Genomic DNA, 24,521 nt, shown 5'->3' with positions numbered 1-24,521 from the left:
AAAAAATGGTGCGGCAGAGGACCCCCTCAGGCGAATGTGCCTCCCAAACGAGCATGCACAGGTACCAGGCTATCCTTGGTGTCTCTAGTTCTCACACAGGGAGTGTCTCATAACCACGTGGGGCAGCCCAAAGCGGCAAAAAGTCTTGAAAGGGGAGGTCGAGTCACCTTGTGGTTAGGAAGGAAAAGAAAATGCCGTGGCAGAGGTCCCGACCACCAGCGAAAGTGCCTCCCAACTGCTCATGCTTGGGGCCCAGGGTACAGTGGGCATCCCTGATTCGCACCCACGATGTGTCTGGGGCCCACACAGTGCAGGCCAATGCGGCAGGAAGGCTTGAAAGGGGACGTCGAGGCACCTGTGTGTTGTGGAAGGAAAAAAAAAATGGCTCACAGAGGTCCCCACCACAGATGAAACTGCGTCCCAACTGCACATGCGTGAGGCCCAGGGGATCCTGAGCTTCCCTGGTTCATGCACACCGGGCGACTCAGGCCCAAGCAGGCAGCCCATAGGGGAAGGAAGTCTTGATATGGGAGGTTGAGGGGCTTGTGTGGTGTTAAAGGAAAAAGAAACGGCGTGGTATATGTTCCCCCACGGGAGAAAGTGCCTCACGACCTCTCATTTGCGGGGCCTAGGGGATCCTGCGTGTCCCTCTTTCACGTTCATGGAGTGTCGCAGCCCACCGGGGGCAGATCGAAGCAGAAGTAAGACTTGAAAGGGGAAGTCGGGGCACCTGTCTTTTACGGAAGGAAAAAAAAGTGGCACAGCAGAGGTCCCTCCAAGGGCGAACGTGCCTCCCAACCACACATGCTTCGGGCCCAGGGGATCCTGGGCTTCCCTGGTTCGTGCCCACGAAGCGTCTCAGGCCCAATGGGGCAGCCCAAGGTGGCACGAATGCTTGAAATTGGAGGTCGAGTCCCCTGTGTGTTGTGAGAGGAAAATAAAAACGGAACCACAGAGGTCCCCACAATGAGCAAAAGTGCCTCCCAAGCGCGCATTCATTGTGTGCATCCCTGCTTCAGGCCCAAGCCGTGTCTTAGGCCCAAGGGGAACAGCCCCAAGTGGCAGGAAGATTTGAAATGTGAGGTGGAGACACCTGTGTGGTGTAGAAGGAAAAAAAAAAAAAAACGGTGCAACAGAGGACCCAACAAGGGGGAAAGCGCTCCCAACCACGTATATGTGGGGTCCAGGGGATCCTAGGTATCCCTGCTTCATGCCCTGTTTCACGCTGACAGAGCATCTCAGGTCCACTGGGGGCAGCCCAAAGCGGCAGGGAAGCTTGAAGTCAGAGGTCGAGGCACTTGTGTGGTGGTGAAAGGCAAAAAAAAAAACCGGTGTGGCCGAGTTCACCTCCACAGGAAATAATGTCTTGCAGCCACGCATGCACAGGGCTCAGGGTATCCTTGGCGTTCCTGTATTGCACCCGCGCAGTCTCGGGCACATGGAGGCAGCCAAAAGAGGCAGGAAGGCTTGAAATGGGAGCTCGAGGCACCTGTGTGGTGTAGAAAAAAAAATCCTTGGTTCATGCCTACGGAGCTTCTCGGACTGACAGCGGGGGCAACCCAATGTGGCAGGAAAGCTTGAAATTGGAGTTCAAGTCATCTGAGTGTTGCAGAAGGAAAAAAAACTGTCATGGAATAGGTACCCCTTAAGGCGAAAGTGCCCCTCATCTGTGAATGTGCTTGGCCCAGGGGATCCTGGGTGTCCCTGGTTCCTGCAATACGGAGTGTCTCAGGCCAACAAGGGGCTGTCCAAGTTGAAGGAAGTCTTGAAATAGGAGGTGGAGGCACCTGTGTGGTGTGGAAGGAAAAAAGAAACAGCTTGCCAGAAGTGTCCCCAGGGGTGAAATTGCCTGACAACCGCACATGTGAGTGACCCAGTGGATATGAGGCATTGATGGTTCACGCCCACGCAGCATCTTGGACATGGGGGCAGTGCAAATCAGCAGGAAGCCTTGAAAGGGGAAGTCGTAGCACCTGTGTGGTGTGGAAGGAAAAAAATACGGCTCGTCAGAAGTCCCTCCACAGAAGAAAGTGCCCCCAACCACGTACATGCGGGGCCCAGGGGTGCCTGAGCATCTTGGTTCACACCCACGGATAGTCTCGCGCCCACAGGCGGTAGCCCAAAGTGGCAAGAAGACTTAAAAGTGGTGTTCGAGACACCTGTGTAGGAAGAAAAAAAAAAAAAAAACAGCACACCAGAGGTCCCCCACTGGTGAAATTGCCTCCCATCCCTGCGTGTGCAGAGCCCTGGAGATCCAGGGCATCCCAGGTTCTCGCTCATGGAGTGCCTCAACCCACAGGGGCCAGACCAAGGTGGCAGAAGGGCTTGAAAGGGGAGGCGCAGGCTCCAGTGTTGTGAAAGGAAAACACAAACTGCGAGACATAGGCACCCCCACAAGGGCGAAAGTGCCGTCCCACCGTACATGTGCAGGGCCCAGGAGACTCTGGGCATCCCTGATCCGTGCCCAAGGAGTGCCTCAGGCCCAAGGGGTCAGCCCAAGGTGGCAGAAATTCTTGAAAGGGGAGGTGGAGTCACCTGTGTTGTGGAAGGAAAACACAAGTGGTGAATCAGAAGTCCCCATGAACGGGCAAAAGTGCCTTCCAACCACACATTTGCAGGGCCCTGGAGATCCTGCGTTTCCCTGTTTCACGCCCATGGAGCACCTCTGGCCTACGGGGGACAACCCAAAGTGGCAGGAAGGCTTGAAAGGGGAGGTTGAGGCACCTTTGTGGTTTGAAAGGAAAAAACATGGCGTGGCAGGGGTCCCCCCCAAGGGTGGAAGGGCCTCCCAACCGCGCATGCGAGGGTCCCAGGTGATCCTAGGCATCCGTGGTTCTTGGGCACAGAGCATCTGAGGCCAATGTGGAGCAGCTCAAAGCGGCAGCAATGCTTCAAATGGGAGGTTGAGGCACCTGTTTGTTTTAGAAGGAAAACAAAATGGAGTGGTAGAGGTCCCCCCCAAAGAAGAAAGTGCCTTTCAACCATGAATGCCTGGGGACCAGGGGATCCTGGGTACCCCTGGTTCGCACCCATGGAGGGTTTTAGGCCCACGAAAGGCAGCCCAAAGCGGCAGGTAGTCTTGAAATGGGAGGTCGAGTCACCTGTGTGGTGTGGAAGGAAAGAAAAAATGGCACGACAGAGGTCCCCCACACGGACGAAAGTGCCTCCCAACTGCACATGCGTGGGGCCCAGGGAATCCTGGGCACCCCTGGTTCATGCCCACAAAGTGTTTCATGCCCACGGGGGGCAGTCTAAAGTGGCAGGAAGTCTTGAAAGGGGAGGTCGAAGCTCGTGGGTGTTGTGGAAGGAAAAAAATTCGCGTGGCATAGGTCCCTCCTTAAGGCGAAAGTGCCTCATAATCCCCCATGCACGGGGCCCTGGGGATCCTGGGCATCTCTTTTTCACACCCACGGAGCGTCTTGGGGACGTGGGGGGAAACCCAAAGCAGCAGGAAGGCTTCAAAGTGGAGGTCGAGGCACCTGTGTGGTTTGGAAGCAAAAAGTGGCACAAGAGCAGTGCTCCCCACAGGCGAAATAGCCCCCACCCTCGCATGCGCAGGGCCCAGGGGATCCTGGGCTTCCCTGGTTGGCCGGCTGGGAGCTTCTTGGGCTCACAGGGTGCAGCCCAAAGCGGCAGGCATCTTTGAAAAGGGAGGTCGAGGCACTTGTGTGGTGTGAAACAAAAAAAGACGCCACAGCAGAGGTCCCCCTATGGGAGAAAGTGCCTCCTAAGAGCTCATTCGCGGGGCCCAGGTGATCCTGCGTGTCCCTGTTTCACATTCAAGGAGTGTCTCAGGTCCAAAATGTGCAGATCAAAGCGGAAGTAAGGCTTGAATGGGGAAGTCAAGGCATCTGTGCGGTATGGAAGGAAAAAAAAATGACGGGGCACAGTTTCCCCCTCGGGCGAAAGTGCCTCACAAATACTCTTGCATAGGGTCCAGGGGAGCCTGGAGTTCCCAGATTCATGGCCACAAAGCGACTCGTCCCCAAGGGGGGCAGCTTAATGAGGCAGGAATTCTTGAAAGGGGAGGTTGAGACCCCTGTGTGTTGTGGGAGAAAAAAAAAAAAGGAGCCCAGAGGTCCCCCGAAAGGGAGAAAGTGCCTCCCAACCACACATTCACTGCACCAAGGGGATTATGGGCATCCCTGGTTCAGGTCCATGGAAAGTCTCATGCCCACGGTGGACAGCACAAAGTGGCAGGAACGTTTGAAAAATGAGGTCGAGTCACCTGTGTGGCGTGAAAGAAAGAAAAGCAGCACACCAGAGGTCTCCACCACAGGCGAAAGTTATCCCAACAGCGCAAGTGCCAGGCACACGGTATCCAGGCCATCCCTCCTTCATGCCCACAGGATGTCTCGGGCCCACGGGGGGCTGCCCAAAGCGGCAGGACGCTTTGAAAGAGGAGGTCGAGGCACCTGTGTGTTGCGGAAGGGGGAAAAAAAATGGTGCACCAGAGGTGCCCACCAAATGCAAATGTGCCTCTCACCCAAGCAAGCGTGGGGCCCAGGGAATCCTGTTTGTCTCTGGTTCACGCCCACGGAGCTTCTGGGGCCCATGGGAGCAACCCAAAGCGGCAGGGAAGATTGAAAGTGGAGATCGAGGTATCTGTGTGGTATGGAAGGAAAAGAAAAAGGCACGGCAGAGGTACCCCAAGGGGTGAGAGTGCTCCCAATCGCGCATGCGCTGGTCACAGGAGCTACTGGGTGTCCCTGGTTGATGCCCATGTAGTGTCTCTGGCCCATGGGGGACAGCCAAAAATGGCAGGAATACTTCAAAGGGGAGCTCGAGGCACCAGTGTGGAGTAGAAGGAAATAAAAAAATGGCATGTGAGAGATGCCACTCTCGGGCGAAATTGCCTCCAACCACGCATTCTTGGGGCCCAGGGTATCCTGGGCATCCCTCCTTCATGCCCATATAGCGTCTCGGGCCCACGGGGGGCAGCCCAAAGCGACAAGAAGCCTTGAAAATGGAGGTCGATTCACCTGTGTTGCGTTGAAGGAAAAAAAAAAAACATGGCACGACAGAGGTTTCACCCACTGATGAAAGTGCCTACCACTCTCGCATGCATGAGGCCCTGGGAATTCTGGGAATCCCTGTTTCTTGACCTTCGAGCATCTCAGGGTCACGGGGGCCAGCCCAAGGTGGCAGGAAGACTTGAAAGGGGAGGAGGCACCTCTGCTGTGGAAGGAAAACACAAATGCCGAGGCAGAGGTCCTGCCCAATGGCAAAAGTACCTATGCACCGTGAATGTACAGGGCCCAGGGGACTTTGGGCGTCCCTGATTCATGCCCACGGAGCACTTCAGGCCCTAGGGGGCCAGCTCAAGGAGTCAGGAATGCTTGAAAGAGGAGGTGGAGGCACCTGTGTTATAGAAGGAAAAACCAAATGGCGATGCAGAGGTTCCCCCCACACAGGAGAAAATGCATCCCAACTGCACATGCATGGGGTCTAGGGGATCCTGGGCGTCCCTCGTTCGTGCTCACAGAGTGACTCGGGCCCACGTGGGGCAGCACAAAGGGGCAGGAATCCTTGAAAGCAGAGATGCAGGCACTTGTGTGGTGGTGAAAGGAAAAAAAATGGCTCGGCCAGGTCCCCCAGACATGCAAAACTGCCTCCCAACCACGGATATGTGGGGCCCAGGGGATCCTTGGCATCCCTGGTTTGCACCCTCGCAGAGTCTCAGGCCCATGGAGGGCAGACAAAAGTGGCAAGTAGTCTTGAAAAGGGAGGTCTAGGCACCTGAGTGGTGGAAAGGTAAAAACAAAAAACAAAAAAAAAAAAACAGCACGGCAGAGGTCCACCCACAGGCGAAACTGCCTCCTAAAAGAGCATGCACAAAGCCAAGGGGACTTTGACCATCACTGTTTCACGCCCAAGGGGCGTCTCATGCCCAGACGGGACACGCTAAAGCAGCAGGAATTCTTGAAAGGGAGGGTTGAGGCGAGTGTGTGCTATGGAAGTAAATAAATATGCCGTGGCAGATGTCCCCCCACGGGCGAAAATGCCTCCCAACTGCGCATGCGTGGAGCCCAGGGTTTTCTGGGAGTCCCTGGTTCACACTCACAGAGTATCTCGGGCCCACAGGGGGCAGACCAAAGTGGCAGGAAGGCTTGAAAGGGGAGGTTGAGGCACCTGTGTGTTGTGGAACGAAAAAAATGGCGCAACATAGGTCCCCCGTAAAGGCGAAAGTGCCTCTCAACCGCGCATGTGCAGATCCCAGGGGATACTGGGCATCCCTAGTTCATACCTACGGAGTGACTCGAGCCCACGGGGCGCAGTCCAAATCGGAGAAAGGCTTGAAATAAAAGGTGGAAGCACCTATGTGGTGTAGAAGGAAAAAAAAAAAAAACAAAAAAAGGCCTGGCAGAGGTCCCCCCCACGGGTGAAAGTGCCCCCTATCCACGGATGCGCGGGTCCCAGAGCATCCGGGGCATCACTTATTCTTGCCCATGGAGAGTTTCAGGCCAACGGGAGCATCCCAAAGCGGCAAGAAGGCTTGAAAAGGGAGGTCGAGGCACCTGCAAGGTGTGGAAGGAAAAAAGAACCGCATGGCAGAGGTACGTCCAGGGGAGAAAGTGCCTCCGAAACACGCATGCCCATGGCCCAGGGGATCTGCGGCATCACTGCTTCATGCCCAAGGAGAGCCTCAGGCCCATGGGGTGGCAGCCCAAAGCAACAGGAATTCTTGAAAGGGGAAGTCGAGGAACCTGTGTGGTGTGGAAGAAAAAAATATGGTGTGGCAGACGTCCCCCCACAGGAGAAAGTCCCTCCCCACTATGCATATGTGGAGCCCAGGGGATCCTGGGCATCCTTGTTTCACACTAACGGAGCATCTCGAGCCCACAGGGGGCATCCCAAAGCAGCAGAAATGTTTGAAAGGTGAGTTCAAGGCACCTGTGTGTTGAGGAGGAAAAAACAAACGGAACATCAGAGGTCCCCAAGAGTGAAAGTGCGACCCAACTGCGCATGCTTGGAGACCTGGGGATCCTGGTTTTCCCAAGTTCTCATCCATGGAGTGCCTTGGCCCATGGGGGCCAGCCCAAGGTGGCAGGAAGGCTTGAATTTGGAGGTGCAGGCTCCAGTGCTGTTAAAAGAAAACAAAACCGGCAAGGCACAGGCTCCCCCACCAACTGGCAAAAGTGTCTCCCCACTGCACATGCGCAAGGCCAAGGGGACCCTGGTCATCCCTGGTTAGCACCCATGGAGTGGCTCGGAGCCACGGGGTCAGCATAAGGCAGCAGGAAGTCTTGAAATGGGAGGTGTAGTCACCTGTGTTGTGGAAGGAAAACACAAATGGTGAATCAGAGATCTCCCAAACGGGTGGTGGCGCCTCCCCACCATGCATGCATGGGTCCCAGGAACCCTGCAGGTCCCTTTTTCGCACCCATGGTGTGCCTCAAACCCACGGGGACCAGCCGAAGATGGCAGGAAGTCTTGAAATAGGAGGTTCCTGTGTTGTGGAAGGAAAAAACAAACGGCGGGGCAGAGGTTCCCCCCGCCGCAACGTGGGAAAGTGCATCTCCACCAGGCATGCACGGGGTCTACGGGATCCCGAGCATCCCTGGTTCATGCCCACACAGCGTCTCAGCCCCACGTGGAGTAGCCCAAAGCGGCAGGAAAGCTTGAAAGCGGAGGTTGAGACATTGTGTGGTGGTGAAAGTAAAAAAAAAACGGCACGGCCAAAGTCCCCACCACAGGCAAAAAGCCTCCCAACCACGCATGTGCTGGGCCCAGGGGATCCTGGGCTTCCCTCGTTCACAACAACTCAGAGTCTCAGGCCCACGGGGGGGCAGCCGAAAGCGGCAGGTAGTCTTGAAAGGAGAGGTCCAGGCACCAGTGTGGTGTGGAAAAAAATGGCACTCAGAATTCCCCCCCACGGGAGAAACTGCCTCCCAACCGCACATGCGCATGGCCCATGGGATCCAGTGCGTCCCTTGTTCATGCCCACGGAGCATTTCAGGCCCAAGGGGGACAGCCCAAATCTGCAGGAAGGCTTGAAAGGGGAGATCAAGGCACCTGTGTCTTGGAAACGAAAAGAAAACTGGGTGGCAGAGGTCCACCCACGGGTGAAATTGCCTACCAAACGAGCATGAGCGGGGCCCAGGGTTTCCTGGGAATTCCTGGTTCACGCCCATGGAGTGTCTCAGGCCCATGGGGTGCAGGTAAAAGCAGCAGGAAGGTTTGAAAGGGGAGGTCGAGGCACCTGTATGGCTAGGAAGGAAAAGAAAATGGCGTGGCAGAGGTCTCGCCCACAGGTGAAAGCTCCTCCCAACCGTGCATGTGTGGGGACCAGGGGATCCTCAGCGTCCGTGGTTCATGTCCACGGTGCATCTGGGGCCCACGAGGGGCAGGCCAAAGCAGGAGGAAGGCTTGAAAGGGAAGGTCGAGGCACCAGTGTGGTGAGGAAGGAAAAAAAAACGGTGTGGCAGATGTGCCCCCACAGGCAAAAGCGCTTCCAACTACGCCGCCGTGGGGCACAGGGGACCATGGGCATCCCTGTGTAGCACCATGGAGTGGCTAGGGCCAACGGGGTCAGTCCAAAGTGGCAGGAAGTTTTGAAAGAGGAGGTGAAGTCACCTGTGTTCTGGAAAGAAAAAACGAATGGCGAGGCAGATGTCCGCCCTCAACAGGCAAAGTGCCTCCCCACCGTGCATGTGTGGGGCCTAGGGGATCCTGGGCATGCCTGGTTCAGACCCTCAGAGAGCCTTGTGCCCAAGGGGTGCATCTGAAAAAAGCTGAAAGGCTTGAAATTCAAGGTTGAATCACCTGAGTGTTGTGGAAGGAAAAATAAATGGCCCGGAATAGGTCCCCCTTAAGGCGAAAGTGCCTCTCAACCGCGTATGCCCGGGTCCCAGGCGATCCTGGGCATCCCTGACTTGTGCCTGCGGAATGTCTCATGCCCACAGTGGGGTTTCCAAATCGGAGGAAGGCTTGAAATAGGAGGTGTAGGTACTTGTGTGGTGTGGAAGAAAAACAAACCAGCGTGGCAGAAGTAGTCCCAGGCGCGAAAGTTCCTCCCAACTGCACATGTGCGTGGCCCAGGTGATGCAGGGCGTCGCTGGTTCATTCCCCCGGAGCATCTCGGGCCCAGGGGTGGCAGCACAAAGTGGCAGGAAGGCTTGAAAGGGGAAGTCGAGGCACCTGTGTGATGTGGAAGGAAAAAAAACACGGCGGAGCAACGTCCCCCCAAAGACGAAAATGTCTCCCAACTGGGCATACGCGAGGCCCAGGGGTTATTGGGCATCTTTATTTCATGCCCATGGAGCATCTCACGCCCACAGAGGGTAGCCCAAAGCGGCAAGAAGACACAGGTGATTCCACCTCCCCTTTCAAGACTTCCTGCCTCCTTGTGCTGACCCCATGGGCCCGAACCACTCCATGGGTGCTAAACAGGCATGCCCAAAGTCCCCTGGGCCCCCTGCATTCACGGTGGGGAGGCACTTTCGCCCTTGGGGGGAACTCTGCCTCGTTGTTTATGTTTTCCTTCCACAACACAGGTGCCTCCACCTCCGCTTTCGAGGCTTCCTGCCACCTTGGACTGGACCCCGTGGGCCCAAGGCACTCCTTGGCCATGGAACTAGGATGCCCAGAGTCCCCTGAGCCCCTTGCATGTGAGATGGGGAGGCACTTTCTCCCGTGTTGGGGGGACCTGTGCCTCACTGTTTGTGTTTCCCTTTCACAACATTGGAGCCTGCACCTCCCATTTCAAGCCTTCCTGCCGCTTTGGGTTTGCACCTGTGGGCCAAAGCTTTCCATGAGTGAGAACCTGGGATGCCCCAGATCCCCAGGGCTCTGCGCATACACGGTTGGGAGGCACTTTGGTCTGTGGAGGGACGTCTGCCGTGCTGTATTTTTTCCCTTCCACACCACAGAGGTGCCTCGACTTCACCTTTCAGGCATTCCTGACGCTTTGGGCTACCCCCTCTGGCACGAGACGCTTTTTAGGCGTGAACCAGTGATATCCCTGATCCCCTGGGCGACGGACATGCATGGATGGGAGGCATTTTCACCCCTGCTTGTACTTCTGCCAAGCCGTTTTTTTTTTTTTTTTTCCTTCCACACCACACAGGTGCCCCCACCTCCTACTTCCACACTTCCTCGGATTTAGACAGACACCCGTGGTCCTGAGACACTCCGTAGGCACGAATCAGGGATGCCCAGGATACCCTGGCCCTGCACATGCGCGGTTGAGATGCACTTTCGCCTTTAGTGGGACCTATGCCGTGCCATTTTTTTTTTTTTTTTTTTTTTACCTTCCACAACACTGAGGTGCCTCGACCTCCAATTTCAAGCCTTCCTGCCGCCTTGGGATGCTCCCCATAGGCTCAAAACACTCCGTAGGCAGGAACCAGGGATGTCCAGGGTCCCCTGGGCTGTGCGAATATGCAGTTAAAAGGCATTTTCGGCTTTGATGGGGACCAATGCCGCTTCATTTATTCTTTCTTCCACAACACACAAGTGCCTCTACCTCCCCTTTCAAATTTCCTGCAGCTTTGGGCTGCCCCCGTGGGCCTGAGATGCTCTGGGTGCATGAATCAGGGAGGCCCAGGATGCCCTGGGCCCCCAGCATGCTCGTTTGGGGGGTACTTTCGCCTGGGGGGGACCTCTGCTGTGTCATTTTTTTTCCTTTCACACCACACAGGTGCCTCCACCTCCCCTTTGAAGACTTCCTGCCGCTTTGGGCTGCCCCCAGTGGGCCCGAGATGATCGATGGGTGTGAACTAGGGACAGTGCGGATACCCTGGGCCCCATGAAAGCTCGTTTGGAAGGCACTTTCACTCTTGGTGGTCCTCTGCCGCAGCGTTTTTTTTTCCTTTCCACCACACAGGTGCCTCGACCTCCCATTTCAAGCCTTTCTGCCGCTTTGGGCTGCACCCCTTGGGTATAAGATGCTCTGTGGGCATGAACGAGGGATACCCAGGATCCCCTAGGCCCCACTCATGCATGGTTGGGAGGAAGTTTCTCCCGTGGGTTGGACTTCTGACGCGAAGTTTTTTTTGTTTGTTTGTTTGCACACCACACAGGAGCCTCAACCTGTGAAGGAAGTTTCAAGACTTCCTTCCGCTTTGCGCTGCCCGCGTGGGCCTGAGGTACCCTGTACACGTGAACTAGGAAAGCCCATGATCCCCTGGGCCCTATACGTGCCTGGTTGGGAGGGATTTTCGCCCGTGGGGGGACCTCTGATGCGTTATTTTTTTATTCCTTCCCCACCACATAGGTGTCTCAAACTAACTTTTCAAGAATTCCTGCCGCTTTGCACTGCCACCCGTGGGCATGAGATGGTGCATTGGTGCCAACAAGGGAGGCCCAGGGTCCCTGAAGCCCTGCTCGTGCATGGTTGGGAAGCACTTTCACTTGTGGTGGGGAGCTCTATTACGCCTTAGTTTTTTTCCTTCCTCGCCACATATGTGCCTCGACCTGTTTCCAAGACATCCTACCCCTTTGGACTGCCCCCCGTGGGCCCAAGACTATCCGTGAGCATGAATCAGGGATGCCCAGGATCCCCTATGCCACGTGCAAGCGTGGTGGGGAGGCATTCTCCCCCGTGGAGCAGACGTTTTCCTCGCAATTTGTTTTTTCCCTGTACAACACAGGTGCCTTTACCTCGTCTTTTAAGCCCTCCTACCACCTTGAGCTGGCCCTCGTGGGCCCGAGGCACTTCGTGGGTGTGAACCAGGGACACCCATGGTCCTCTGGGCACCATGCACGCGCGGTTAGGAGGCTCTTTCACCCGTTGGGGGGGACCTCTGAGTTGTCATTTGTGTTTTCCTTCCACAACACAGGTGACTCCACCTCCACTTTGAAGTCTTCCTGCCGCCTTGGGCTGACCCCATGGGCCCAAGCCACTCCATGGGTGCTGCTCAGGGATGCCATGGTCCCCTGTGCCCCACACACACGTGGTTGGAAGGCACTTTATCCCATGGGGGGACATCTGCCCCACTGTTTTTTTTCCTCCGTGGGCGTGAACCAGGGATGCCCAGGATCCCCGTGTCGCCGTGCATGCTCATTTGGGAGGCACTTTCATCCGTTGGGGGACCTCTACCATGCCGTATTTTGTTCCTTCCACATCACACAGGTGACTCGACCTCCCTTTTCAAGATTTCCTGCCGCTTTGGAATGCCCCCCATGGGCCTGAGACACTCTGTAGGTGAGAATAAGGGATGCCCAGGATCCCATTGGCCCTGCTCATTCGCAGTTGAGAGGCAGTTTCTCCCTTGGGGGGGGGGTCTTCTGAAGTGCCATTTTTTTTTCCACACCACACATTTTCCTCGACCTCCCCTTTCAAGAATTCCTGCCACTTTTGGCTGCCCCCTATGGGCCCGAGACTCTGTGTCGGTGTGAAACGGGGTATCCAGGATTTGCCTCGGACTTGTGTGTGCACGACTGGGAGGCACTTTTGCCCGTGGTTGGGACCTCTGTCGCGAAGTACTTTTTTCCTTACTCACCACACAGGTGCCTCAACCTCACTTCCAAGCCTTCCTGCTACTTTTGGCTGCTCCCTGTGAGCCTCAGAATCTGCGTCCTATGAACCTGGGACGCCCAGGATCCCCTGGGCCTGTCGCAAGTGCGGTTGGGAGGCACTTTTGCTGTGGGAGGGGGATGTCGGCCGTGCTGTTTGTCTTTCCTTTCACCACCACACAAGTGCCTCAACCTCCACTTTCAAGCATTTCTGCCACTTTGGTCTGTGCCTTGTGGGCTTGAGACGCCTGTGGGTGCGAAACAGGGAATCCCAGGATTCCCTGGGCCCTGCTTTTGTGTGGTTGGGAGGCACTTTCGCCTGTTGGGGGACGTCTGCAGCACCGTACTTTTTTCCTTGCACACCACACAAGTGCCTCGACTTCCCCTTTCAAGACTTCCTGCCCCTTTGGGCTGCCCACATGGGCCCGAGACGTTACTTGGGCATGAAGCAGTGATGCCCCGGATCCCATGGGCCATGCATATATGCGGCTGGGAGACAGTTTCGCACCTTGGGTAACACTGCCATGCCGTTTTTTTTCCTTCCACATGACACAGGTGCCTCGACCTCCCCTTTCAAGCCTTCCTGATGCTTTGAGTTGCCCCACGTTGGCACTAGACGCTCTCTGGGCATGAACTGGGGACACCCAGGAGCCCCTCCACCCTGCGCATGTGCATTGGGGAGCCACTATCGCCCCCGTGGGGTGGGACCTATGCATTGCCATTTGTTTTTTCCTTCCACAGCACAGGTGCCTACACCTCCTCTTTCAAGCCTTCCTCCCACCTTGGGCTGGCCGCTGAAGGCCCGAGACCCTCTCTGCGTGTGAAACAAGGAACCACAGGATACGCTGGGCCCCACGCATGCGAGGTTGGGTGGCTATTTCTCCCGTTGTGGGGGAACTATGATTCGCCATTTATGTTTTTCTTCCACAACACAGGTAACTCCATCTCACCTTTGAAGACTTCCTGCCTCCTTGTGGTGACCCTGTGGGCCCGAGCCACTCCGTGGGTGCTAACCAGTGATGCCCAAACTCCCTTGGGCCCCATGCATGCGCTGTGGGGAGGCACTTTCGCCCATGGGTGGGGACCTCTGCCTCTCCATTTGTTTTCCTTCCACAACACAGGTGGTTCCACCTACCATTTGAAGGCTTCCTGCCGCCTTTGGTAGGACCACGCAGGCCCGAGGCACTCCTTGGGCATGGAACAGGGACACCCAGATTCCCCTGGGTCCCATGCATGCACAGTTGGTAGGCATTTTCGCCCATATTTGGGGGAAAATTGCCTTCCCGTTTGTGTTTTCCTTTCTCAACTCTGGAGCCTGCACCTCCCCATTCAACACTTCCCACCGCCTGGGGCTAGCCGCTGTGGACCGAAGCACTCCGTGTGTGAGAACCTGGGAATCCCAGGATCCCCACGGCTCCAGGCATGTGCTGTTGGGAAGCACTTTCATCTGTTGGGTGATGTCTGCCGCGCCGTATTTTTTTCTTTCCACACCACACAGGAGCCACTACTTCCCCTTTCAAGCATTCCTGCCGCTTTGGGCTGCCCCCTCTGGCACGAGACGCTTTGTGGGCATGAACCAGTGATGCCCCAGATACTCTGAGCCAAGCACCTGCGTGGTTGGGAGGCATTTTCGCCCCTGGGGGTACTTTTGCCACACCGTTTTTTTCTCTTCCACACCACTCTGGTGCCTCCACCTCCTATTTCAAGACTTCCTCCGATTTTGACAGCCCACTGTGGGCCCGAGACACTCCATGGCCATGAAACAGGGATGCCCAGGATCCCTTGTGCCTCGCACATATGCGGTTGGGAGGCACTTTCGCCCTTGGGGGGGACCTCTGCCACGCCGTATTTTGTTCCTTCCACCCCACACGGATGACTCGACCTCCCATTTCAAGCCTTCCAGCTGCTTTGGGTGTCTCCCCTTGGGCCTGAGACACCTTGTTGGAGGAAACCACAGATGCCCAGGTTCCCCTGGGCCCCAGGCATGTGCAATTGCTATGGATTTTGGCCCATTGTGGGGGACCTCGGCTGCACAGTTTTTTCGTCCTCCCGCGGAACACAGGTGCCTCAACCTACCGTTTCAAGCCTTCCTGCCGCTTTAGGCTGCCCGCTTGTGGGCCCAAGGCACTCCAGCGGCATGAACCAGTGGCGCCTAGGATCCTCTGGGCCCTGTGCATGCACGGTTTGGAGGCACTTTCTTCCGTGGGGAGCCTTTGCCGTGCCATTTTTTTTCCTTCCACACCAAGCAGGTGACTCTACCTCCCTTTTCAAGCCTTCCTGTCGCTTTGGGCTGCTCCCCGTGGGCCTGAAACCCTCCATGGGCATGAAGCAGGGATGTCCATGTTCTGCTGGATCCCATGCATGTGTGGTTGAGAGGCACTTTCGTCTTAGGGGGAACCTCTGCCACGCCATTTTCTTTTCATTCCACAACAAACATTTGCCTCGACTTCCCCTTTCAAGCCTTACTTATGCTTTGATCTGCCCTCTGTGAGCCTAAGACACTCTGTGAATGCGAAGCAGGGACATGCAAGATCCCCTGGGACCCTGGCATGAGCGATTGGGAGGCACTTTCCCCTTTGGGGGGACCTCTGCCATGCCATGTTTTTCTTTTTCTTCCACACCACACAGGTGCCTCAACCTCCCCATTCAAGACTTCCTGCCGCTTTGGGCTGCCCCCTTTTGGCCTGATATGCTTTGTGGGCACGAATCAGGAAAGTCCAGGATCCCCAGACTTGCGGGCATGCGTGGTTGGAGACACTTTCGCACCTTGTTGGACCTTTGCTGTGCCAATTTTTTTTCCTTCCACACCACACAGATGCCTCGGCTTCCCCTTTCAACCCTTACTGCCACTTTGAGTTGCACCCCGTGGACCTACGACGCTCTCTGGGCGTGAAGCAAGGATGCCCAGAATTCTCTGCACCTCTGGCATGCCCAGTTGGCAGGCACTTTCGCCCGTGGGGGGACATCTGCCGCACCATTTTTTTTTCCTTTCACACCACATAAGTGTCTCATCCTCCCATTACAAGCTTTCCTGCCGCTTTGGGCTGCCACCCATGAGCCCAAGATGCTCCAAGGGCAAAAATCAGGGACCAGGAACCCCTGGGTCCCGCACATCTGCCATTGGGAGCACTTTCCCTCATGGGGGGCACCTCTGGCGCACCGTTTTTTTTTTTTTTTATTCCATACCTCTCAGGTGCCTCGACTTTTTCTTTCAAGGCTTATTTATGCTTTTATCTCCCCACATGAGCCTGAGACACTCCGAGAAAGTGAAGCAGGGACACGCAGGATTCCCTGGGTCCCGCAAATGAGTGGTTGGGAGGAACTTTCTCCCGTGTGGGGACCTCTGCCACAGCATATTTTTTTTCCTTTCACACCACACAAGTACCTCGACCTCCCCTTTCAAGGATTCTTGCCGCTTTGGGCTGCCCTCCGTGGAGCCAAGAAACTCTGTATGCAAGAAAAAGGGATAACCAGGATCCCCTGGGCCACACACTTGCGCGGTTGGGGGCCTATTTCGCCCATGGGGAGGACCTCTGCTATGCCTTTTTTCTTCCTTCCACACCATACAGTTTCCTCGACCTCTAATTTGAAGGCTTCCTGCTGCTTTGGGCTTCTCCCCATTTCCCCAAGACACTCCTTGGGTGTCAAACAGGGACGCCCACGATCCCCAGGGCCCCTTGTATGCGCTTTTAGGAGGCACTTTCGCCTTCAGGGAGGACGTATGCCACGCCATTTTTTTTTCCACAACACTAAGGTCCCTCGACCTCCAATTTCAAGCAATACTGCTGCCTTGGGCTGCCCCCTGTGGGCCCGAGATGCTCTGTAGGCACGAAGCAGGGAAGCCCAGGATCTCCTAGGCCCCGTGCATGCAGGGGTGAGAGGCACATTCGCATTTGGGGGTACTATGCCGCTTCACTTTTTTTCCTTCGACAACACACAGGTGTCTTGAAGACCTCCCTTTCAAACCTTCCTGCCGCTTTGGCAGCCCCCCGTGGGTCTGAGATGCTCTGGGTACACAAACCAGAGAGTCTCAGGATTCCCTGGGCCCTGCACATGTGCTGTTGTGAGGCACTTTCGCCCATGGGGGGACATCTGCCAACCCACTTTTTTTTCCTTCCTCACCACACCAGTGACTCAACCTTCCCTTTCAAGCCTTCCTGTCACTTTGGGCTGCCCCCCATGACCCCAAGACAGTCCGTGGGTGTGAACTAGGGATGCCAAGGATCCCCTTGGCCCCACGCATGCTTGTTTGGGAGGCACTTTCTCCTGTGGGGGGGACCTCTGCCGTGACATTTTTTTCCACCACATAGGTGCCTTGACCTCTCCTTTCACGCCTTCTTGCCATTTTGGGCTGACCCCATCGGGATAAGATGATCTCTGGGCACGAATCAGGGCTGCCGAAGATCCACTGCACCCTGTAGCCTGGAGACTATGAATGGGCGAGAACAAGGGATGCCCAGAATTCCCTGGGCCCCACGATGCACGTCTGGGAGGCACTTTTTCCTGTTGAGGGAACTTAGCTGCGCTGTTTTTTGTTCTTTCACCACCACACAAATGCCTGGATGTCTGCTGCTCCGCCATTTTTTTTTCTTCCTCACCACACAGGTGCCTCAACCTCCCTTTTCAAGCCTTCTGGCCGCTTTGGGCTGCCCCTTGTGGACCCGAGGGGCTCCTTGGACATGAAAGGAAGATGCCCAGGACCCCCTGGGCCTCACATTTTGCGTTTGGAAGGCACTTTCGCCTGTGGGAGGACGTGTGCCACACTGTATTTTTTTCCTTCCACACCACATAGGTGCCTCTATTTCCCCTTTCAATACTTCCTGCCACTTTGGGCTACCTCTGTGGCCCTGAGATGCTCTGTGGGTGTGAAACAGGGATGTCCAGTATACCCTGGGACCCATGCATGCACGGTTGGAAGCACTTTTGCCCATGCGAAGGACCTCTCGCGTGCAGTTTTTTTATCCTTCCACACCACACAGGTGCCTCTACCTCACCTTTCAAGCCTTCCTGCCACCTGGAGCTGTCCCCCGTGGGCCCGAGACACTCCTTGGGCCCGAAAAAGGGATGCCTACGATTGCCGGGTGCAGTGAATGCGTGGTTGGGAGGCACTTTCGCCACTGGGGGGGACCTCCTCTGAGCTGTGTTTTTTTCCTTTCAAACAACAAAGGTGCCTCGACCTCCCCTTTCAAGCTTACCTGCCGCCTTGTACTATCCCACTTGGGCCTGAAACCCTTCGTGGGCTTGAACCACCGAAGTCCAGGATCCCCAGGGCCCTCTGTGTGCATGCTCTGGATGCAGTTTCGCCCTATGGGGGAACTTCTGTCTCGCCATATTTTTTCCTTCCTCACCAAACAGGTGCCTCGACCTCACTTTCCAAGACTTCCTGTCACTATGGGCTATCCCCCACGGGCCCAAAACTCTCCATGTGCATGAACTGTGGATGTCCAGGATTTCCTCAGCCCTGTGCATGTACGTTGGTGAGGCACTTTCACCCATGGGGGTACCTCTGCCTCACCGTTTTGTTTTTTTTTTAAACTCCACAACACAGGTGTCTTCACCTCCTCTTTCAAGTCTTCCTGCCACCTTGGGCTGGACCCGTGTGCCCGATATCCTCTGGGGGTGTGAACTGGGGACCCCCAGGGTCTCCTGTGCCTCATGCACGCATGGTGGGGAGTCTCTTTCACCCTTTGGTGGGCACTGATTCATGATTTGTGTTTTTCTTCCATAACACAGGTGACTCCACTTCCCCTTTCAAGATTTCTTGCCACCTTGAGTTGACTCCGTGGGCCAGAGACACTGCATGGGTCCTATCCAGGGATGCCCATGGTCCCCTGTGCCCCACACACGTGCTGTTGTGAGACACTTTTGCCCGCGGGTGGCATCTGCTGCACAGTTTTTTTCCCTTCCTCAACACATAAGTGCCTCGACCTACACTTTCAAACCTTCCTGCCGGTTTGGGCTGCACCGCTTTGGCCTGAGACCTCCAAGGGCATGAACCAGAGAAGCCCAGGAAACCACACATGCACAGTTGGAGGCACTTGCCCTCCTGGGCCGACCTCTGCCGCGCCATTTTTTTTTCTTTCCATCACACAGGTGTCTTGACTTCCCCATTCAATGTTTTCTGCCTCTTTGGGCTGCCACCTGTGGGGATGAGATGCACTTTGGGCATGAAACAGGGACGCTAGAATCCCCTGCACCCAGCACATGCATGGCTGGTTGGCACTTTCACCCGTAGGGGGATCTCTGCCACGCTGTATTTTGCTCCTTCCCCACCACACAGATACCTCAACCACCCCATTCAATCCTTCCTGACGCTTTGGGTTGTCCCTTGTGTTCCCGAGATGCTCCAAGGACACGAATCAGAGAAGACTAGGATTCTCTGAGACCTGCGCATATGCGGTTGGGAGGCATTTTTGCCTGTGTGGAGACCTCAGCCACGCCGTTTTTTTCCTTTCACCACCACACAAGTGCCTCGATCTCTGCTTTCAAGACTTCTTGCCAGTTTGGCCTATCCGCAGTGGACTTGAGACGCTCTGTCAGCGTGAAACAGGGACACCTAGGATCCCATCGGCACCATGCATGCTCAGTTGGGAGGCACGTTCGCCCATGGGCGGGACCTCTGCTGCTCCATTTTCTTTTCCTTCCTCACCACACAGGTGACGCGACCTCCCCTTTCAAGCCTTCCTGCCACTTTGCGCTGCCCTGAGTGGGCCCATGAAACTCCATGAGAATGAAAAAGGGACTATGAGGATCCCTTGGGCCATGCACATGCACGATTGGGAGACACTTTGCCCATGTGGTGACTACTGCCGTGCCATTTTTTTTCCTTAAACACCACACGGGTGCCTCGACCTCCCCTTTCAAACCTTCCTGCCACTTTGGTTTGCCCCCGTAGGCCTGAGATGCTCTGTGGTCATGAACCAGGGATGCCCAGTATTCCCTGGGACCCACGCATACTTGGTTGGGAGTCACTTTTGCCCGGGGGGGGTGACCTCGGCAATGACGTTTTTTTTTTCCTTCCACACCACACAGGTGACTTGACCTCCCCTTACAAGCATTCCTGCTGCTTTCAGCTGCACCCCGTGGGCCTGAGACACTCTGTGGGTGTGAAGCAGGGACACCCAGGATCCCCAGGGCCATGCGCATGAGCAGTTGGATGGCACTTTTGCCCCTTAGGGGACCTCGTCCTTGCCGTTTTTTGTTTCCTTTCCACCACACAGGTGCGTCGACCTCCCAATTCAAGACTACCTGCTGCTTTAGGTTGCCTCTTGTGGGCCTGAAATGATGGGTGTGAAACAGGGATGTCCATGTTCTCCTGGGCTTCATGCATGCAAGTTTTAGAGCCACTTTCCTCTTTGGGGGTGATCTCTGCCATACAATTATGTTTTCCTTCCACAACTAACAGGTTCCTCGAACTCCCATTTCAAGCCTTCCTGCCCCTTTTAGCTGCCCCCCGTGGGCCCAACACACTCTGTGTGCAAGAACCAGAGATGCCTAGGATCCCATGGGAACCTCACATGCACAGTTGGGAGGCACTTTTGCCCTTGGGGGAAACCTCTGCCAAAGCAGGTTTTTTCCTTTCAAACCACAAAATGCCTCGACCTCCATTTTCAAGACTACAGGCAACTTTGCATTGCCTCCCTTGGGCCCTAGATGCTCCATGGGCACGAGTCAGGGAACATCAAGATCCTCTAGGTCCCGCGCATGTGTGGTTGTTGGGCACTTTTTCCTGTGGGGGAACCACAGCCCCGACATTTTTTTTTTTCTCTTCTGCCCCACACAGGTACCTCGACGTCCTTTTTCAAGCCTCCCTGCTTCTTTGGGTTTCTGCCCGTGGGCCTGAGACACCCTTTGTGAGCAAACCACAGGTGTCTATGATCCCCTGGGCTGCAGGCAAGTGCAGTTGGGAGGGACTTTGACCCGCGTGGGGGACCTCAGCAGCGCTGCTTTTTTGTCCTTCCACAAAACACAGGTGCCTCAACCTCCACTTTCAAGCCTTCCTGCAGCTTTGGGCTGCCCCCTGTGGGCCTGAAATGAGCCTTGGGTGGGAAACATGGATGATCAGGATCTCCTGGGCCCTGCGCATGCATGGTTTGGAGGTACTTTCTTCCATAGGGGGGACCTCTGCTGTGCCTTTTTTTTTCTTCCACACCACACAGTTGACTCGACCTCCCATTTCAAGACTTCCTGCCGCATTGGGCTGCCCCCAGTGGTCCCGAGATGCTCTGTGCACAAGAAGCAGGGATACCTAGGATCCCCTGGGACCCTTCCATGCGAGATTGGCAGGGAATTTCACCTTTGGGGTGGACCTCTGCCGCGCCATGTTTTTTTTCTTCCACACCATACAGGTGCCTTGACCTCCCCATTCAAACCTTCCTGCCGCTTTGGGTTGCAGCCCGTTCGCCCGAGATGCTCCATGGGCGTGAAACAGAGATACCCAGGAAATAGCGCATGCATGGTTGGAAGGCACTTGCGCCTATGGGGGGACATCTGTCACGCTGTTTTGTTTTTTTTTTCCCCTTTCCACCACAAAAGTGCCTTGACATCCCCTGTCAAGACTTCCTGCCACTTTGGGCTGCCACCCATGGGGATGAGATGCTCTGTGGGCACGTAAAAGGGACTCTGAATATGCCCTGCTTCCCACCCATGCGTGGTTGGGCGACACTTTCATCCGTGGAGGGGATCTCTGCCATGCCGTATTTTGCTCCTTCCACACCACACAGAAGCCTCGTCCTCCCCATTCAATCCTTCCTGCTGCTTTGGGTTGCCCCCTGTGTGCCCGAGATGCTCCGTGGATGTGAACCACAGATGCCTAAGATTCTCTGGGACCTGCACATGCGTGGCTGGGAGGCATTTTCACCCGTGGGGTGACCTCGGCCGTACCATTTCTTTTTTTCCTTCCCCCAGTGGGCTGGAGATGCTCCATGGGCTTGAACCTGAGATGTCCAGGAACCTCTTGGACGCAGCATGCTCGTTTTTGAGGCACTTTGGCCCATGGAGAGACCTCTGCCGCACCTTTATTTTTTTTCCTTTCGTCCACACAGGTGCATCGACCTCACCTTTCAAGACTTCCTGCTGCTTTGGGCTGCCCCCTGTCGGGATGAGACCCTCTGTGTGCATGAAACAGGGACGCCCAGGATCCCCTCTGTCCCACACATGTGAGGTTTGGAGGCACTTTCACCCATCGGGAGATCTCTACCATACCATATTTTGTTCCCTCCACACCACACAGGTGCCTCTACCTCCCTTTTCAAGCCTTCCTGCCGCTTTGAGCTGCCCCACGTTGGCCTGAGATGCTCTGTGGGCGTGGACCAGGTACACCCAGGATCCGCTTACCCCGCGCTTGCACGGTGGGTAAACACTTTTGCCCGTGTGGTGGGAGGGACGTCTGCCTCACTGTTTGTGTTTTCCTTTCACAACACTGGAGCCTGCACCTACCTTTTCAAGCCTTCCTGTCGCCTTGGGCTGGCCCTGTGGCCGAGGCGATCAGTGGGCGAGAACCTGGTACACCCAGGATCCCCAGGACTCTGCATGTGGGGTTGGGAGGCACTTTTGCCCGTGGGGACCTCTGCTGTGCCTTTTTTTTTTTTTTCCTCCTCACCACACAGGTGCTACGAACTCCCCTTTCAAGCGTTCCTACCGCTTTGGGCTGCCCCCTGTGTGCCCAAGACGCTGTGTGGGCATGAACCAAAGATGCCCACGAACACCTGGGCCCCGCATATGTGCGGTTGGGAGGCACTTTCGTCTGTGTGGGGACGTCTACCATGCCGTATTTTTTTTTCCTTCCACACCAAACAGGTGCCTTGACTTCCCCTTTCAAGCCTTCCTGCCACTTTGGGCTGCCACCTCCGGGTCCAAGATGCTCTGTGGGCAAGAATGAGTGATGCCCCGGATCCCGTGGGCCACGCACATGTGCTATTGGAAGGAACTTTCTCCCCTGCGGGTTCTTCTGCCACACTGTTTTTTTTTTCATTCCACACCACACTGGTGCCTTCACCTCCTATTTCAAGCCTCCCTCCGATTTGGACAATCCTTCGTGGGCCCGAGACACTCCGCAGGCATGAACCAGCGATGCCCATGATCCCCTGGGACCCACACATGCGTGGTTGAGCGGCACTTTCACCTTAAGGGGGACCAATGCCTCGCCATTTTTTTTCCTTCCATAACAGGTGATTCAACGTCAAATGTCAAGGCTTCCTGCCACTTTGGGATGCCCCCTGTGGATCGGAGACACTCTGTAGGCATGCATCAGGGATGCCCAGGATCCCCTGAGAACCGTGCATGTGCTAGTGAGAGGCACTTTCCCCTTTGGGGGGAATCTATGCAGCGTAATTTTTTTTCTTCCACAACACACTGGTGCCTCGACCTTCCCTTTCAAGTTTTCCTGCCGATTTGGGCTGCCCTCCAACGGCCCTAGACACTCTGGGCCCCGTGCGTTCTTGTTTGGGAGGCACTTTGGCTCATGGGGGAGACCACAGCTGCGTCGTTTTTTTATCCTTTCACACTAAACAGGTGCCTCGACCTCCACTTTCAAGCCTTCCTGCCTCTGCACTACCCCCATGGGCCCGAAACTCTCCATGGGCGTGAACTACAGAGAACCAGGATACTCTGGGCCCCGCAGTTTCTCGTTTTGGAGGCGCTTTCACCCGTGGGGGTCCGCAGCCTCATCTTTTTTTCCTTTCACACCACACAAGTGCCTCGACCTCCCCTTTCAATGATTCCTGACGCTTTGTGCTGCCCCCTGTGGGCCCAAGACCCTATGTAGGCAAGAACCAGGGATGCCGAGGATCCCCCGGACACGCGCATGTGTGGTTGGGGACCATTTCGCCTGTCGGGAGGACCTCCGCTGTGCCTTTTTTTCCTTCCACACCACACAGAAGCCTTGATCTCTAATTTGAGGACTTCCTGATGCTTAGGGCTTCCCCTCAAGTCCCCAAGACCCCCTGTGGATGTGAAACACGGACACTCAGGATCACCATGGCCCCATGCATGTGCGGTTCAGAGGCACTTTCGCCTTTAGGGATGAACTATGCCACGTAATATTTTTCCTTCCAAAATACACAGGTGCCTCAACCTCCAATTTCAAGCCTTCCTGCGGCTTTGGGCTACTCTCCGTTGGCCCAAGATGCTCTGTAGGCATGAACCAAGGACGTCCAGTATCCCCTGGGCCCCACACATGCACAGGTGAGAGGCACAATAGCCTTTGGTGAGGACCTGTGCCGCATCATTTTTTTTCCTTCCACAACACACAGGAGCCTCGACCTCCCCTTTCAAACCTTCCTGCCGTTTTGGGCAGCCCCCCGTGGGACACAGATGCTCTGGGTTCATGAAACTGGGAGGCCCAGGATCCCCTGCGCCCCACACTTGCTCGTTTGGGAGGCACTTTCGCTAGTGGGTGGGTCCTATGCTGTGCCTTTTTTTTTTCTTTCACAACACAGCTGTCTCGAACTCACCTTTCAAGATTTCCTGCCCCTTTGGGCTCCCCCTCATGGGCGTTAATGCTCTGTGCGCGTGAACTAGGTATACCCAGGATCCCTTGCGCCCCAGGTATGCACGGTTGGGGGGAAGCTTTTCCCTTGGGGGGCAGTTCTGCCATGCCGTTTGTTTTTTCTTTCCACACCACACAGGTGCCTCTACCTCCCTTTTCAAGACTTCCTTCTGCTTTGGGCTGCTGGCTTGGGCCTGAGACGCCCTGTGCACATGAACCAGGGAAGCCCAGGATCCCCTGGGCCCCAAGAATGTGCAGTTGGGAGACATTTTCAGCCATGGTGGGGACCTCGGCCGAGCGGTTTTTCTTTCCTTCCACATCACACAAGTGCCTCAACCTCTCCTTTCAAGCCTTCCTGCCTCTTTGGGCTGTCCCCCATGGGCCCCAGACACTCCATGGGCATGAATCAAGGATGCCCAATGTCCCCTCGGTCCCGCGCATGTGCGGTTGGGAGGGACTTTCGCCTGTGGGGGGTCGTATTTTTTTCCTTACACACCATACGGTGCTTCGACTTCCCATTTCAAACATTCCTGCCGTTTTGGGCTGCCCCCCGTGGGCCTAAGATGCTCTGTGA

The sequence above is a fragment of the Pongo abelii genome, chromosome 15, assembly GCF_028885655.2.
Source record: "Pongo abelii isolate AG06213 chromosome 15, NHGRI_mPonAbe1-v2.0_pri, whole genome shotgun sequence".
Taxonomy (NCBI): Eukaryota; Metazoa; Chordata; class Mammalia; order Primates; family Hominidae; genus Pongo; species Pongo abelii.
Note: the sequence above shows the minus strand (reverse complement) of the source record.